This window comes from Pagrus pagrus (assembly GCF_965226575.1).
Source record: "Pagrus pagrus genome assembly, chromosome: 2".
Lineage (NCBI taxonomy): Eukaryota > Metazoa > Chordata > Actinopteri > Spariformes > Sparidae > Pagrus > Pagrus pagrus.
The window spans coordinates 23351156-23366772 of NC_140186.1; the positions used below are offsets into that span (position 1 = coordinate 23351156).

A 15617-nucleotide genomic window follows, 5' to 3' on the forward strand; every position below is an offset into this window, starting at 1 on the left:
AAACAAATCCCACTCACCACATTGCAGGTTTTTATCGATACTGTTTCGTTAGTGGGTTTTCAACTGATTGTGAGGAAACTGTTGTTGAGGAAGATTAGTTTCCAAGGGCTGTTTACAAGAATTAAAATGGGCATCAGAGGACATTTAACGTCCCTCATGTAAAGGCAAATTGATGGTGTGTGTTATTTATGGTGAGTAGGAGCAACAAACAAATCTCAAATGAATTTTTAATTGGTGCTTCCTGCAAGGCACTTCCATTTAGAGGGTAAAGGCCTGGCTTTATTGCTGACTAGCACAGAAACAAGGCAGACAATAATTATAGGAAGCAAAAATACATGCTACTGTCCAAGGCCGGCAGAAGAGGCAAGTGAGCCAGCTGAGCCTAAATCAATTCAGAATCAATTATTCAAGCTAAGAGAGGGGGGATTATGGGGAGACACACTCTGGCTGAGCTACTGTATGCCCAGCTGTCAATCTCTAAGTGGCAGGGATTCCCTGCTTACTCTGCTTGTCTGTGCGGTGAGTGTGGTTTTATGTTTGTCAAACTACGTCTACGACAAGAGGATCAATCCCTCGTCAGGGCTGGGAGCAGTGAATCTCCCACACTGGAAACTATTTAGTTGCGGTGTGTTAAATCTGTACTGGAATAAACGGCACCCTGCCTGTTGTAGTTGACAGCTAATGGCTCCTGTTTGCAGAAAAATCTCAAACCTGCATAGTCCAGCATTGTCTTACATCAAACACAAGAACCAGCACCGCATCCTCTCTCACGGTGTCCCTCCTGCTCTCTCAGACAGTGCATACCTGTCCCAGAATAAACCTCGCCCTCTGGCCTCCCGCAGCAGAGCCGGCGCTGGATGCCTGGTCTAACATTAGCACATATTTGAGTGAAATGTGCAGGGGCCCTGCAGTCTCCATGGGATAAAAAGGGATGCATGTCTAGATTATTTATGAGTGGGATTGCTAGTTGTAACTTTCTACAATACCTCCTTTAAGGAGAGGAAGAAGAAAGATGGAGTAGTGCACTTTGCAAAAGGCAGACGGTATGTGCACACTGTACATTAATAAGCACTCATATGTAGGTAATTATATGGTTTTAGCTGCAGGAGGAGCGCTGAAGTCAGTTTAAAGTTGTAAATCTTCGCCTATGTGTGTACATGTGATCTGTGCATACCATAGTAACAATCATACACTATAAATCATCAATTTGTGAAGCGCTTGTCTGTCAGCGTCCAACCATGAAAAGATCCTGACATAATATTGCTCAAGTCAGCACTGAAGACTGCATGTTCACGTGTATCATCATCATCATGCTGCTGTATGTAACTAGCCACTTTTACACAGCCTATTCAAAGCAACGATTGATGGATAATCAAGTAGTTGTTAACTATTAAACTACTCGCCAACTACTTTGATTCCGGTTGGTTTGAGTAATTTCTTTAAGAAAAAGACAAAATTCTCTAATTCCAGCTTCTTAAATGTGAATATTTTTTGGTTTCTTTATTCTTCTATAAGAGTCAACTTCTTCAGGTTGAGGGCAAAACAAGACATTCAAGGACGTCGGAAACACACATTTTATAGACATTTTACAGCCCAAACAACTAGTTGAAGAATCGATAATGTAACAATTAAAAAAATCATCTTTAGTTGCAGCCCCAGTGGAGAGTTATCGTTGCAGCTGTATTGCGGCATCTCTGTGTAAACACACACTTTTTAATCGTCCTCTTGCTAAATCTGGAGCCACAAAACATGCATCGGCTTTGTTAACCATCCAGATGTATTTGTCCTCTTTCCACTGTTGCATGTGACGAATATGAAGCTTTTCCTAAGATAAAACATCTAAATACACAGCTGGGGGTGGTAGAAAAAGCCATACCCACAGAACTGCTGCATACACAAGAATGATACAATCATACAATAGTTGTTTTTATGTGTCAGAAAATATTCTTTTGGAAAAGAACAACATGTACCCAAAAATCAATTGAGTGGTTAAAAAAATTGTAGTCTCTGCCCAGATTCAACCTCTGTGCATGCAGAGTGAAGAAACCCTTTCTACTCCCTGCAAACACCAGAGGATAGAGAAGCAACACAACTGCTGACGTGAGCTCAAATCCTCTGTAAACACCCAGAGGAAGAGCCAGGATTCACCTGCAGCAGCCTACTGGCCTGCATCCAGCAACAGTCAAGCTGGTGCAGGAGGGACTATCACAGTGGCTGGAACTGTACGTATCTATTATTTATGCATTATTGATTTAACTCAGTCAGCTCTAGATGTTGACAAAATACGACATTTAAGAAATAATTAACGGATTCACGTCATATTTTATAATATAAAAACTCAACAAAGCGGCCCCAAGCGCTCGGCTTTGTTAACCATCCAGATGTATTTGTCCTTGTTTATTTGCAGTCCAGAGTCCTGAGGCGGCCTCCCCTCACAGCGTGGGGTGTGGAGACTCTTGGCCTATTTGAATTGGGGAGGGGGGGGGTTTCTCTTTAATTCCCCATGCTGACTGTAACACCATGTGACAGAGGTAAACATGGTGTTTCAGCTAATGAGTCCATGTCTGCCACACGGTCAGGAGGTGCTCATTATGGCAAAAATGCACACTGTGACAGGGACTTAAATTTAGAACATGTTTGCAGAGGTAGTTCACAATTTAATAATCAAAATCTTTATATGACAATGACGGCCTGTTGTTCAAAGCTGACCTCACACAGCTGAACACATTACTTTTCTGTCCTTTGCAGAGAAAAAGTACTCGTGTCGGTGGCTTCACAATGATGTCGGGTTTAGCAATGTCATCTACCTACAACAGGTCGTAAAAATATAAAAATTCAACCTTATCTCCCAGCATGGTCCGGAGGGGGGTGTTAAGACATGAAGTAAATCTCACACATATCCAAGATGGGGTTCGGGCTGTGAGAGTCCCTCGTCGACAGGAGGCCGGGGTTTTAAGTCTGCCTGGCTCCAGTGGAGACAGCAAGGAAAAGATCCAGACAAACACAGCTCACTGCCAAGCATCGTTACTTACGACACTCCACTCCACTCCGCAGCACATTTCCACAGCCGGTTGCCAGATTCAGTAATGATGATATTAGATAAAAACAACCTCCTTCAGAAAATACAAAAAAAAAATATCTCCCACAGAGCAAATGAAATTAATTAGAGACGAGCTATTGGAAAGAATAGTGTTTTTTATGCATGCAGACAGAATGACTGAAGAGTGTAAATATTTGTGAATCATTGTATGGCTCCATTGTGAATAATGATGTGTAATGGTGGCTGTCAGTAACCTCTAAATTTTGAGGTTTTTTGGATGTGCAGCTAGTAAAATGAAGCAGAATGATGTTTCATGGTGCGATTTTATGACAGCTATAATGAGGCTAGTCATGAAATTCTCTGTAATACGTCTAGAGAGAGAGAGAGATCCTGAGGCTGTGCTTGCCTATTACAAGTTAAAGGGACAGCCCACTCCAAAAAGAGAAACACATATTTTTCCACTTACCTGTAGTGCTATTCATCCATCTAGTTAATTTTGGTGGGTGTTGCCGAGTACATGCACACATTTCTGCTCACAACAAAGTCTGTGGATTATCTTGAGTAAGAAGGTCATGATTTGTATAAAGGGACATTGCTGTTGAGTTTTTCAAATGTATTTTTTTGATGTGCAATTTAGTTCCATTATATTCAAGAGAAGGCAGGCATTTCTATGTCTGATATCTCCAAAACTCAGCAACTCACACCAAAAATAGCTACATGGATAAATGGTACTACAGGTGAAAGGTACTTTTGATTTTGGGGGTGAACTGTCTCTTTAAAGTTTTGCCAAAAACCTAGTCAGGTAAGGAAGAGGCAACCATCATACCCACAATACAAATAAATATTATATAGCCTGCACTGATTAAATTAACGCTGCTAGTGCTAAACTAGGAAAGCAGAGCTGGACACAACATAACACCCAAAAAACAAGTATTTTTCCTTCAAGGCTGCCCTGAACACTGTCAGGTCACGTCAGACTTCAGCAGCAGAGTGCTGAGCCGTAACACTCCCGTCTCCTCGTCCTCCCTTTACTGCAAGTCCATTTTCTCCTCTAGTGTCATGAGGAGGCTCTAATGAATCCGCCTATTGAGCCGGGCAGAACTGTGCACCGGCTTTGACACTGCCAAAGAGTGTGTGTGTGTGTGTGTGTGTGTGTGAGAAAGAGAGAGTGTGTGTGTGAGTGTGTGTTGCTGTCCAACTTTCCCAGCCTCCCAGAACACAAAGCTGTCGTTTGTGGCCTCTCAGCACTACAAAAGCCCTACAGGCCACCAGAGCTGAGAGCAAATGTGTGTGTGTGTGTGTGTTCACTGTTGTTCTATATGGCTGAACGTATATATGAGTATGATTAAAAACTTGCATGTGTATGTGTTCATGAGCACAGGAATCAGTTGCAGCTTTTTTTCATACACACATTGTGTGTGTGTGTGTGAGTGTGTGTGTGTGTGTGTGTGTGTGTGTGTGTAAGTGGTCAAGATGCGGCTACATACACCCAGTCTGAATTTCACTGGGATGCGCCTTAATGATTACAAGACACATCACGTGGCCCACAACACAAGCTTAACCACCAAACTATGGCACGCAGACAGAAGGACGTAAAGCTAAAGATATACGACCGCTGCAGCGAGACCAGAGCTCCGTCTTAGATCTCAACACAACTGCAAACTGAGGCCAACAAATCGTAACAAATATGGCTGTGAAACACAAACCAAATACAGTACATGCACAATCTGGCATAGACACAAACACTCACAAACCAAATGCCTGCTGTCAGGACTGATGAGTCATTGAGCCAACAGCTGTTATTTATCAGGGAAACACCCTCTGATTATAAAACAGTTTGTTACTACACATCAGTGTGTGTCAGTCCCTGTTTGATTAATATCAATGCATATGGTCACCACAAATCCGTGTGTGTGTGTGAACTTGACCTTCTTCAGATTCATCTCATGGTGACTGAACCAAACATTACACAACAAAAACACAACCTAAAATGGCTTTAAAAAAATGCTGTTTTACTCATCTGAATTCGATCACCATAAAGTCAGTAAATCTGACACATCGTACAAGATTAACAGGAATAAACTTGTAATAAACTCGACCCATCTCATGCTGGAGGGCTGGGTTGAACATCATTATACGATTATCCATGTCAGATGTTCCCAGCCTTTTATGATTTACACCAAAGACTCTCCCAGAACTGCTCGCCTTTTATTGTTTCCACCCTCTATAAAATCCATCACTTTGGCTGGAAGCCTGCAGTCTTTTTAATGTTTCTGTATCGAGGCCTGTACCCACCAACAGCTGCCCGTCTCTGCAGTAAAAATGTGTATAATTCAAAACCTCCTTTGTCCTGCTGATTCGCGCAGTAGTCTCTAAACTAAAGCCAGTTTAGCATGGGTGTTGATTTGTCTTTGATGGATTAAGCAATTGAGAGGCAAAGACATGTCTGTCTAGGATGCATCTGGAGGAGAGAAAACATATACACACAATATGTGTGCACAGATCCTCAATTGCAACCATCTCCCACAGTTATAATGGAGTTCTGCATGAGTCTGTACCTTTTAAATGCTCCAGTAAGCATCATTTCTGCATTTTAAATCATAGTTTCAAACCACAACCCACAAAAACATCTGACTTGTAATTGTCGTGAACTAAGCCAGTGTTTCCCAAACTTTTTCAAAATGACTAACCATAGCAACCCAATTCACAATAGGCCTTAAAATCACATGAGGAGCGAATGTATGCATAAATTAACATTCCTGACTAATTTTCCTGCCATTTCCACATCACCATATATTATCTTAAATAGGTCAACCAGCCATTCCAAAGAGATAGTTTGATATAACCAGGGAACAATATAAATCTTCTTCTACTTTCTTCTTTAATTTTCCAGTGAGGGGAGTGCTTGTTTGCCCATTTGGAAGAATTTTATATCCAATTTTTAAAAAATCTTCTTCAAGCACTGCACATTTTTTGATGTGTTCTGTGACTTTTTCTCTCCCTCTGACCCGCTGGAGTAGTACCCTGTCTGTGCTCCGAGACCTCCTGATTTACCAATCAAGCACCGGATAATACCAACAAGCTCTCCTCATGTGGCTCAGAGATGTACTATGGATATACATTTGAACTAAACAGTGAAATGTATTTTATATCCAAATAAAATCTTCTGCAACCTTTCTGTGGGTCGTGACCCAGTCTCTGACAATGACTGTACTAAGCTGCAAATTAAATAACAAAAAATGTATTAGCATACTTTCTGTAAAAAAAAAGTTGCGATCTGTTAGTTCAAGAACTATTAGTCGATGTGTGGAAAATATCACACAAACGTGCCTCCCTGACTGGAAATCTGGCAAAGGAGTTTCCACAATCACTGATCCCTGATGAATTTGGCACTCCACTGCGTATGTGTCTACACACACACACAGTTATGTGGGCGGACATGTGTGCGTGGTCAGAACCAGAGAGATAAGCGCAGCTGTGATGCCATCCAGATGACTGGAGAGGAGCCAGGAAGTCAAAGCAGCATCTCAGGTCACAGAGCTGATGAACTTCCCCAAGCATTCAAGATGAGAAGGTGGGGATGAGGATCTGTGGGGGGGATGGCTTGATTCTGACAACATGTTTAGCTTCTATAATAATGTTTTCCTCTATTTTTAGCTTGCATTGTTTTGTAATTAACATGTCTTTGTGTTTTCTCTTATGCCGCCCTTATTTTTCTTTCTGCCGTCATTGCTTCCAATAGGGCCTGAGAGGGCCAACAACAAAAGGCAATTTATTATGAACTTTTGCTTAACAAAATAAGAGCAGGCAGATCCCAACAAGCCGATGACTTCATTTTCCTTCTGTAAAAACTCACTATGAATGACATTACAATCAGGTGCATGACATCAACATGGCGAGGCAGCCAGGACCGGGCTGCATGCTGAGGCATTTAACAAAGTCAGAAGATGAGGAGACTTTAAACGAGGGCAAAGGGAGACGCTGACGTCTCTTTACTGCCCTGCTGAGTAGAAGACAGCTTGTCTTACTGAAAGAAATGTAAAAAGAGGAGAGAGAGAGACAGGGAAAGAGAGGGAGAGGGAGGCAGAGGGATGATAGATGACAACCACAGAGAGACCTAAACTGAGAGGAGCTTATACTGGAGGTAGAAGAATAAAAAACTAAGAGAAAAGGAAAGAAGACAAATAAACCTTACAGAGAAATAAAATGACCGATGGAAAAGTTCTGACCTTAGCGTCCCTCCTCCGCTGAACGGTTTAGCAGTTATGTGGTTTTATATCTCTTTTCTCTTCCTTTGTATTTTCTGCTTGGGTCCTCAAATTGTCTTTGCAGCCTTCTTTTCTCTGCAGACACCCTCTAAACTCACAGGAATGCCTGCTTTTTCTTTGTTTCTTACTCCCTCTTACAGTATGTCTTATGTCACCTGGTCTACTTTATGTGATAACAAGTGCTCTTTGACTGGTTTATAGGAATGGTTAGCTAGAGAGAAAGAGAAAGAGAAAGAAAGGATGTCTGACTTCATGCTGCTAATAGCAATATTTTATATTAAATGTACTACAAAAAAATTTGAACTGGTTATTTAACTCTCAGTTTAATACTTATGCCTCTATACGACCTACATAGCTTGTCTAGTTCTATATGGTTTTTATAATGAATCTTAATTCCTGTCAGCAGGTCGGATTCCAACTTATTCAGGTGGAATAATTCCTAAAATTGAAATATTTTTTCATGGTGGAGTGCTGAGTATGAATTGAGGAGTCTCGCAGCCTGACAACACGACCATGTAGTCTGGTGGTACCGCACTAAGACAAAGTCTAGTACGTTTCACCATCGTCACATTACACTTAGTAATCTCACATAGCCACAGCTGTGTTTAAAAAAGAAAAATAGTCTTCAAAATGTGTTGTTGGATTTTGTATTACTTGCTTCAAAAACAAATGCACGCCCTGGCTAGATCAAGACCTGCGGTGGTTCCTTGTATGTTTTGTTTTGTTTGTTTATGGTTCACACTCTCCTTAATTCAATCCAATATCAAACTCGATCCCCCTGTACCACTGTAAATTTTAAACCACCCATGGTCCATGCATGATCCATGCATTATTCCCTGAGAAACTAAGAGATATGTTGAAAAACACCCTATCTTGCAATTTCAAAGAAAGTGAGAAAGAAAATCCTGGATCCATCCCTTTATCCGTATTCACACCAATCCGGTCTATTCTGGGACGAGACACATCCTTCAGCCAAGTTTTGTTGGAATCCGTTCAGTATAATCTTACTGGAAAACCAACAAACCAAAAAAACAAACAAATGGACACTGGTGAAAACGTAACCTCCTTGACAGAGGTAAAAAAAAAAAAAAAAAAAACCTAACTAGCAACTAGCTAGTGAACATAGTGTAGCATTAAGCAGCTAAAGAGACAGGTAGTCTGAGTTGAGAACAAACACAGAGCTAAAAGAGAATGAATACTGGACTTACATTAACCAGCTCGACAAAAACTCCAAATCAGTGATATCGTTGCTCTATGACTGCTCGTGTAAATAAGCAATTGTTTGGCACATTAACTTTATAACATAACGCTCCAATATTATAACGCAGTGTTTACTGCTTGTTGTGCTGCCACCAAGTGGCAAAAAATATCAATTATCGCAGCTTTGAAGAAAGAGAAGAGTAAGAGGGATTGACTTTATTACAAGAATATGAAAACAAGTCAAAAGGCCAAACTGCTTAATTTAGTTCAATAGTGTGTATTAACTCTGACCTCTGCTATCAGTGCAGGATAAACTAAATCACAGAGAGCACTATGAAACTCATTAAGGGATTACATCAACAGCTGTTAATCCACTTTCTATTGTGGTGTAATTTATAAATGGAGCATTAGGAGCTCAGCCAGATGGCTTAGCTGTCGTTTGCACTCGAAATGGCAAACATGTCCAAATCACAGAGATATCAGCTCTAGTGAGAGTCCATGTTAATAATTGCACTGAATCAACATAATACAGGGAATAGTGACATGTTTGAACACGCTCATTGAATCAATTTGAGATGTGTTACCAATACAAACAATATCAGATACTTAGAAAATGTTTCGAGATCTTAAAACCCTCTGTCATTCCTGCAACTAACAGTGTGTCTCTTTTACCCGACATGTGAGAGCAAGAGACAGTTTTAACATGGTGTTTTCATCTTTGTCTATCTTGTATTTAACTGAACATTTACCATAAGTTTGAAAAGGACATTTTATTCTTTAGCCTTATTTCAGCCTCTTCAGGGCTGCTGCTGTTAACAGCCTCTGTGTCCTGATGAAACTTACACATGCATGCGTATCAGAAAGACATGTAAAGTAGAACATTTTCAATCAACATACCAATCTAAATATAAAGCACAGTATCATCAGCTAGCACGAGCCGCAGCAGCAATCAGACACAACTTGAGCACAACTAAAGCTGTCAGCAGCTAAACCTGGTGAGGGGTCAAATGGTCCCACGCAGGGATAAAGTTGCCAGATACGAGAAAACCTGTCGCCTAGCTCGGTCTGCAGCAGTCCTCCTAGAGGTATTTGACACATCAGACACGTCAGCAAGCAGAGCTACATTGTTTTTTCCCCCCCCTGACCTTGCAAGCCCTAGACCTGGGAGATCTGCCAACCTGGGACTGCGAGGACAAGAGAGATGCTCTGAAAGTATCTGACAGAGAAAGAGGGAGAGTGAGAGGGTAAGATAAGACTGAGACACTTTCACAGTATGGACTCTCATGTGCATTATAATACGTGTGACGTAGTAATATCTAATGGTCCAAATTACAGTTCCATGGAAAAATGCAGCAAACATACCAAAGGATCCCTTTACTTATCGGCTGAGGATGACTCAGACTTTGGCTGGGAGATTCAGTGAAACAAGAACACAACAGATCCAAAGAGCATATTGCAGACTCCCAAGTAGCTGCGCAACTTAACATTTCTGCACAAAGACACAAAGAATGTCTCAAAATGATGTTCATCATCTTTTTCAATGTACCTTTAAATACAGTAAGTTGAATTAAAGAATCTGCACAGAGGTAGAAAAGTTTGCTACATCCTTTCAGTATCACAAAAAACATATACTTGAGGCAGCCACTTCTTTATAAGAGATATTAACATTATTAACTTAATTCTGTGGCAATCCACTCAATAAAATACAATACAAGGATTCAAATGTGTCTTGGACAAAACATATCTGTACCAATGTTCCTCTGTTACACCCATCTGTTGATATTGTACAGTTGTACTTTGTAGTGCATTAGAAATCTGAGGTATGTGTCACAAACACTGATGACCGATACCAAATAGCTCGACACTAAAATACCGGACCAACCTATCTATCACACAAGATTCTACTTGCATTTCCAAAGTTGCTTCACTTGACAGTTGGAAGTGAACATACTGACGCCACAGATATGGAGAGAAAGACTAAAGAAAAACAGGCCAGACATGACAGGTACAACCAGAAAAAGAATCAGATGTTACTAAAGCAAAAAAATTATGATGGTTGTCTCAGTAGAGTCTTACAAGAGGACTGTCCAAAGAGGTAGAGGGGACATTTTTCAAAAAAGTGAAAATCGAGAATGGCAGCTTGACCTGTGCAGCTATATGCTGTGAAAACTATTTTCTTGAGAGTCTTACTTTAGTGATGCTACTGTTGACTAAAAGCATGGCTCAATATGTTATGCAGGTGTTGGAATTAAAGATTAAGACAAAAGTGATCGGCAGAAGAAACGTGAATGTGAAACCATTCAGAAGCTCAACAAAAGTCATAGTAAAGAAGACTTAAACAGCCCAGCCCTTCAACCAGCAGTTCATCCATACCGTATTTGTTTAATAACTTGGTTTCCAAGAGCTACTGGCAGATGGCAAAAATTCCAAATAAATGAGAAAGTTTTTACAATCCCAGAAAAAAATACTCGAATGGGCTCAACCATGCAGATTGGGCAAAAATACATAATTTAACTAAATGAGCAAGCTAAGATGTGAAAGGTATTAATGATTGTTAAAAGTCATAATGCAAAAAACAAGACCCTGGTTAGTTTTCCTGACGACAAGTGAGCAAAGGAGGGAGGGAGAGATACATATAAAGAGAGAGCGAGAGAGGCCTGTCACTATTTCCTTTACACAGTAAAAAAGTCTAGCCAGAGGCAGTTTGTAAGCTCACCACTGACCAAAGCCGTGTCATTTATTCAAGGCTCCTGAAAAAGAGCCCACTGTTACTTTCCATTTACCTTCTGTGTCCTTGAGAAAACCAAAGACTAGGGCGGAGGCGTTTAGGCGACAGACCAAAACTCTACTCCACACTACTTTTCAGACTTCTTTTCATTTCATTTCCCATCAACTGTGCTATGGCGTAAAATAATACCCAAAACAGAGCTGCGCTGTTGATGCGATCAACAGGTGTTTTAAAAGCTTGAGCAGGAGCTGAAATGGTGCGTGATGAAATCCTTACCTCTCAGGGGACTGCTTGACTTAACGACGTCTCGCCAACTAGGACAAAAACAGACACAAACACATTATTACTTTCTGCATCCAAGTCTTCTGCAACTCTGAGACATATTACGTGTCTGAGGTGAAGAAATCTGTCACAATTAGAAGCAGACACATTCATTCATTCATTCGTTTTTAAATATCATTTTCTCATTGTGTGTTTTTTTGAAGTCTGTAATGCCAGGACGCAAAAACACAAATTACATAGGAATGAGTGAAATAAAAACCTGAAATGAAAGGAGCACAGCTCCCACAATGAGGGGAGCTGTACTAGAGGCGAAACCTTTTCATTACCCTTGAAAACTCTCTGTAATTCAGCATATTTGACACACTCAAAAGATCTAATCAAAGAGAAGATATTCAGTGTTAACAAACACCTGTAATCTTTCTTTTCCATCAAGTGATAAACATTATGCTACTTACATCCCCTGCCTTAGGTGTCTTTTTATCCACAAAGGCCAATTTACAATCTATCCTCCCTCTTTTTAGATACAGCAGATCTTGTAAACAACCACCTTCTTAACAAAGGAAATGTTAATGCCCTACTTCCTCTCTTACAGTATGAATCATTTCCAGGAGGAAACACTGAAAAAACGATTGGACATGTCTTCCAAGAGTTGATTATGCTCTCCCTACAGTCTCTTTACTACAGGAACCCCTTCCATCTGTGAATGTGGCTCATTTACTGCCCACATACATGTGTTTGTGTACAGGCCTCGATGTGTGTGTTCTCGCTCACAGCGGTCAGCAGTTTCCACTACGCAGAGTGGGCTGTGCCTCCGTACTGTACTGGCGGCTTCACAGAGCATCTGACGGCCTGAGGGACCCGGTCTGCCCTTGATAGTCATCAATGTCATCTGCACAAACACCAACTGTGTCAACACCAGGGAGCACGGCCCACCGTAGCAGAACATGGGAGCTATTGATAGCAGGTGAGATATGTTATTGCTGAGGGTGCTGCGCCTGCATTCCATTATAATGATAATTGGCTACTGGGAATTTTGGGATTGGCCCGAAAATAACACTTAAAAAAATATTCCAAATCTATATATAAAATGATTACGGAAAAATGTGTTAAGAGCACCAACTGCACAACCATGAATGATAAAGTGATTAACCTTGCATGAATTTTATGCACTTAGATAGAAAACACCAAGTCTGCATCGCTCCACTACTTTCTGCGCACACTTTGAGAACAACTTCCTGGCTGAGGGGGTACGAAAGGCCCAGGACCCCAACCATTAGTAATATCCAAAAAGCAGATTTATGCAGATCCTCCAATTTAGGTCACAGTCACACATACACAAATACTGACGAACAAAAATCACTTGCCAGTGCTTAATGTGGGCGGCATAGGGTGTGATGGACATGGAACTCAGTTTGCTGGTTTAAATTCCATTTCTGGGGTCAAGCACACATACGTTGCTGTTGGTTGTGGCTGCGACTTTGCCGGTCAATATTCACCAAAGTTGGACTCTACACGAAGCCAAGATGCAGATTTGCTTCGCCATTGGATGCCAATGAGTTTTTTTTGCTCCTTTGCACATAGAATGTAAGTGGACGGGATGGACTGATGACATCCCTGGCCAAATTCTCATGGTTTTAGCAGATCAACTTGTGGATGTCTCTACCGACATTTTCAATATTTCACTGCTCCAGTCTGTAGTCCCTACATGTTTCAAGAAGTCAACCATTGTCCCCATCTCCAAAAAAGACCAAAGACCCCTGCTTGAATGACTTCTGCCTTGTAGCACTCACCTGCACCATCATGAGTTGCTTCAAGCCAAACCCTTCATCATCTCCACCCTCCCTGAATCACTGGACCCACTTCAATTTGCTACAGGATGAACTGATCTAGAGACAACACCTTCACCCCAGCCCTACAGACTGCCCTCTCCAACCTGGACCAGAGAAACACGTGTGAATGTTGTTTATTCACTAAAGTTTAGCATTCAGCACCTTTGTGCCCTTCAAGTTTGTCATCAAGCTAAGAGACCTGGGACTCAACACTGGCCTATGTGATTGGATCCTGAACTTCCTGTCAGGCAGAACACAAGCTATGCGTATAGACATCGCAACATCCTCCACTCAATGTCAGCAAATCAACAAAGAAGCTTATTGTGGGCAACAGGGAGTGACAGGGAGATATACATGCCCCATCACCATCAATGTAACTACAGTGGAGAGAGTAGGCAAATTTAGGTTCCTTTGCGTTCACACCTACCACACCAATGCCACCACAAAGACATGGCAAGACAGGCATTACAGAGGAAACTGCTTAGCTTAGCAACAGGACAAAGGTGACATCCGAGGAGGTTCTCCACACCAAGCAGTGCAGGAGGAAGGCCAGCGGGACCATCAAAGACCCCAGTTATGACTGGTGCAAACTAGTGTGGATGCTGCCATATGTACACACACTATACTGCCTATTGATACCTGCACACATCATAGCATCCTACTACTTTTTACAAGCTTTTAAAACATCACATCCATAACCAGTTCTCATTAAGCATGCATTAACTACATTACTGTACAAACTGCCACATTATTTCACATATAAAAGTATCTTGTTCCTTCTTGTGCACTAATTTAAGTCCTTTGTCTTAGATGTTGATGATTTTCTTTTTATATATTGTTTGAGCACAGTCTTACAGAGCCAGAGATCAAAAATGTCATTTCCAATGACTGCTTCACTGTAATTGTTGTGCACATGACATATAAAAAAGTTAACTTGGATTCACGCGACTCAAATTAGTTTGTATTTAGCAGAACAGCTGAAAAATGAATCTTGCATGAGTTTGTGCAGAATTATGTAACTGCGAGGCAAAATGCCTGAAAGTGCTTCTGGGAGTTGCGCGAGAGGTTGTAGAACACCTGAAATGTGAAAAGACCCAGATGGCACAGCAGTTGTGGAAATACAGTCCAGGTTGGCTGAGTGAACGGGAATTGAAACCACCTGCTGAATCTGGTGGGGATGTTTTTCATGGTAATGCAGGTGGAAAAATGCATTTCCCTTCAGCTCTTAGGTGTAGAATGACAATGAGAAGTGTGAGAAGAATGAAGCTTGTTGACAGCAAGCGTACATTTTTCCATAGCTCAGATCTTTCTAGCCATATAAAAAGCATAAAGAGGACAGCAGAGCACTCAGTTCATTGGTGAATGCCTGACAGACAAATCCAGGGATGAATTTTAGTGTCAACACAACTTCAGTAGACTACAGACTCTACTTCTATCTATGCACCCACAGCCTATTCAAACCTAGTTTCTTGTAACCAGATACATCAAGACTGTGCCGAGATCAGTTCACTGGCAGCGGCATCAGTGTCTCAATTTCAAGTGTGTCTCGATTAACTACTTGTGGGCAGGCTGTGGCTCAGGAGGTAAAGTAGAATGCCTACTAATCACAAAGTTGATGGTTTCAACTGGCTCCTCCAGTCCATATGTCAGAGTATCTCTGAGAAAGAGACTAAATCTAACACTAAAATGCTCCTGATATTTAAGCCAGTGCCGTGCCTTCTGCGTGTGAATAGGTGGACTTACAGCAAAACTTAAAGCTCTTCAGAGAGCAGCAGTGTGTGAAGTCCATTTCCAACAAAGGAAGTCTTCAGTCATACCTTTAAATCAAGGTGCTCAGAAATTGGTCTTGGCCACTAAGTCATTTCAACCCCACTTTTGTCTATAGGTCAGTTTGACACAAAGAGATGAAGGCCTAGGAGAAAAATCAACGTTTACAGTACCTTTGCTGAATACAAATTTGTACCAGAAAATTACATCACATTGTACTCTTATGGTGAATCAAAAGACATGCACCTGTTCTCATGAGGGTCGATTGTTTTTGTGGAAAAATTATACCTTTAATTGTAAAAATGTATTGGGATTTATGTGGAGGGTTTCATGCTATTTTTTCCCAAAATATTTCTGTTTTGGCTTTTTTTCAACAGCTGCTGCCCATCAAAACAGAAATAATTCAGTAATATTGTCCAAAATGATGACTAAAAATGAATAAATTGAGAAAATCCCTTATGCAGGTGTTACACCCCATGCCGTTTTGGTGAGCATTCATTTAT

The 15617-nt window shown here is 41.1% G+C and overlaps 1 protein-coding gene across 2 annotated transcripts in view; it reads right to left on the reverse strand.

Moving 5' to 3' along the window:
- add3a (adducin 3 (gamma) a) overlaps positions 1-15617 on the reverse strand; it is a 112311-nt gene that overhangs the window by 78701 nt on the left and 17993 nt on the right. For both annotated transcript variants that reach the window (XM_084366895.1, XM_084366894.1), the window contains exon 2: positions 11513-11550. The gene's annotated coding sequence lies outside the window, so the exon portion shown is untranslated. The remainder of the gene's footprint in view (positions 1-11512; positions 11551-15617) is intronic.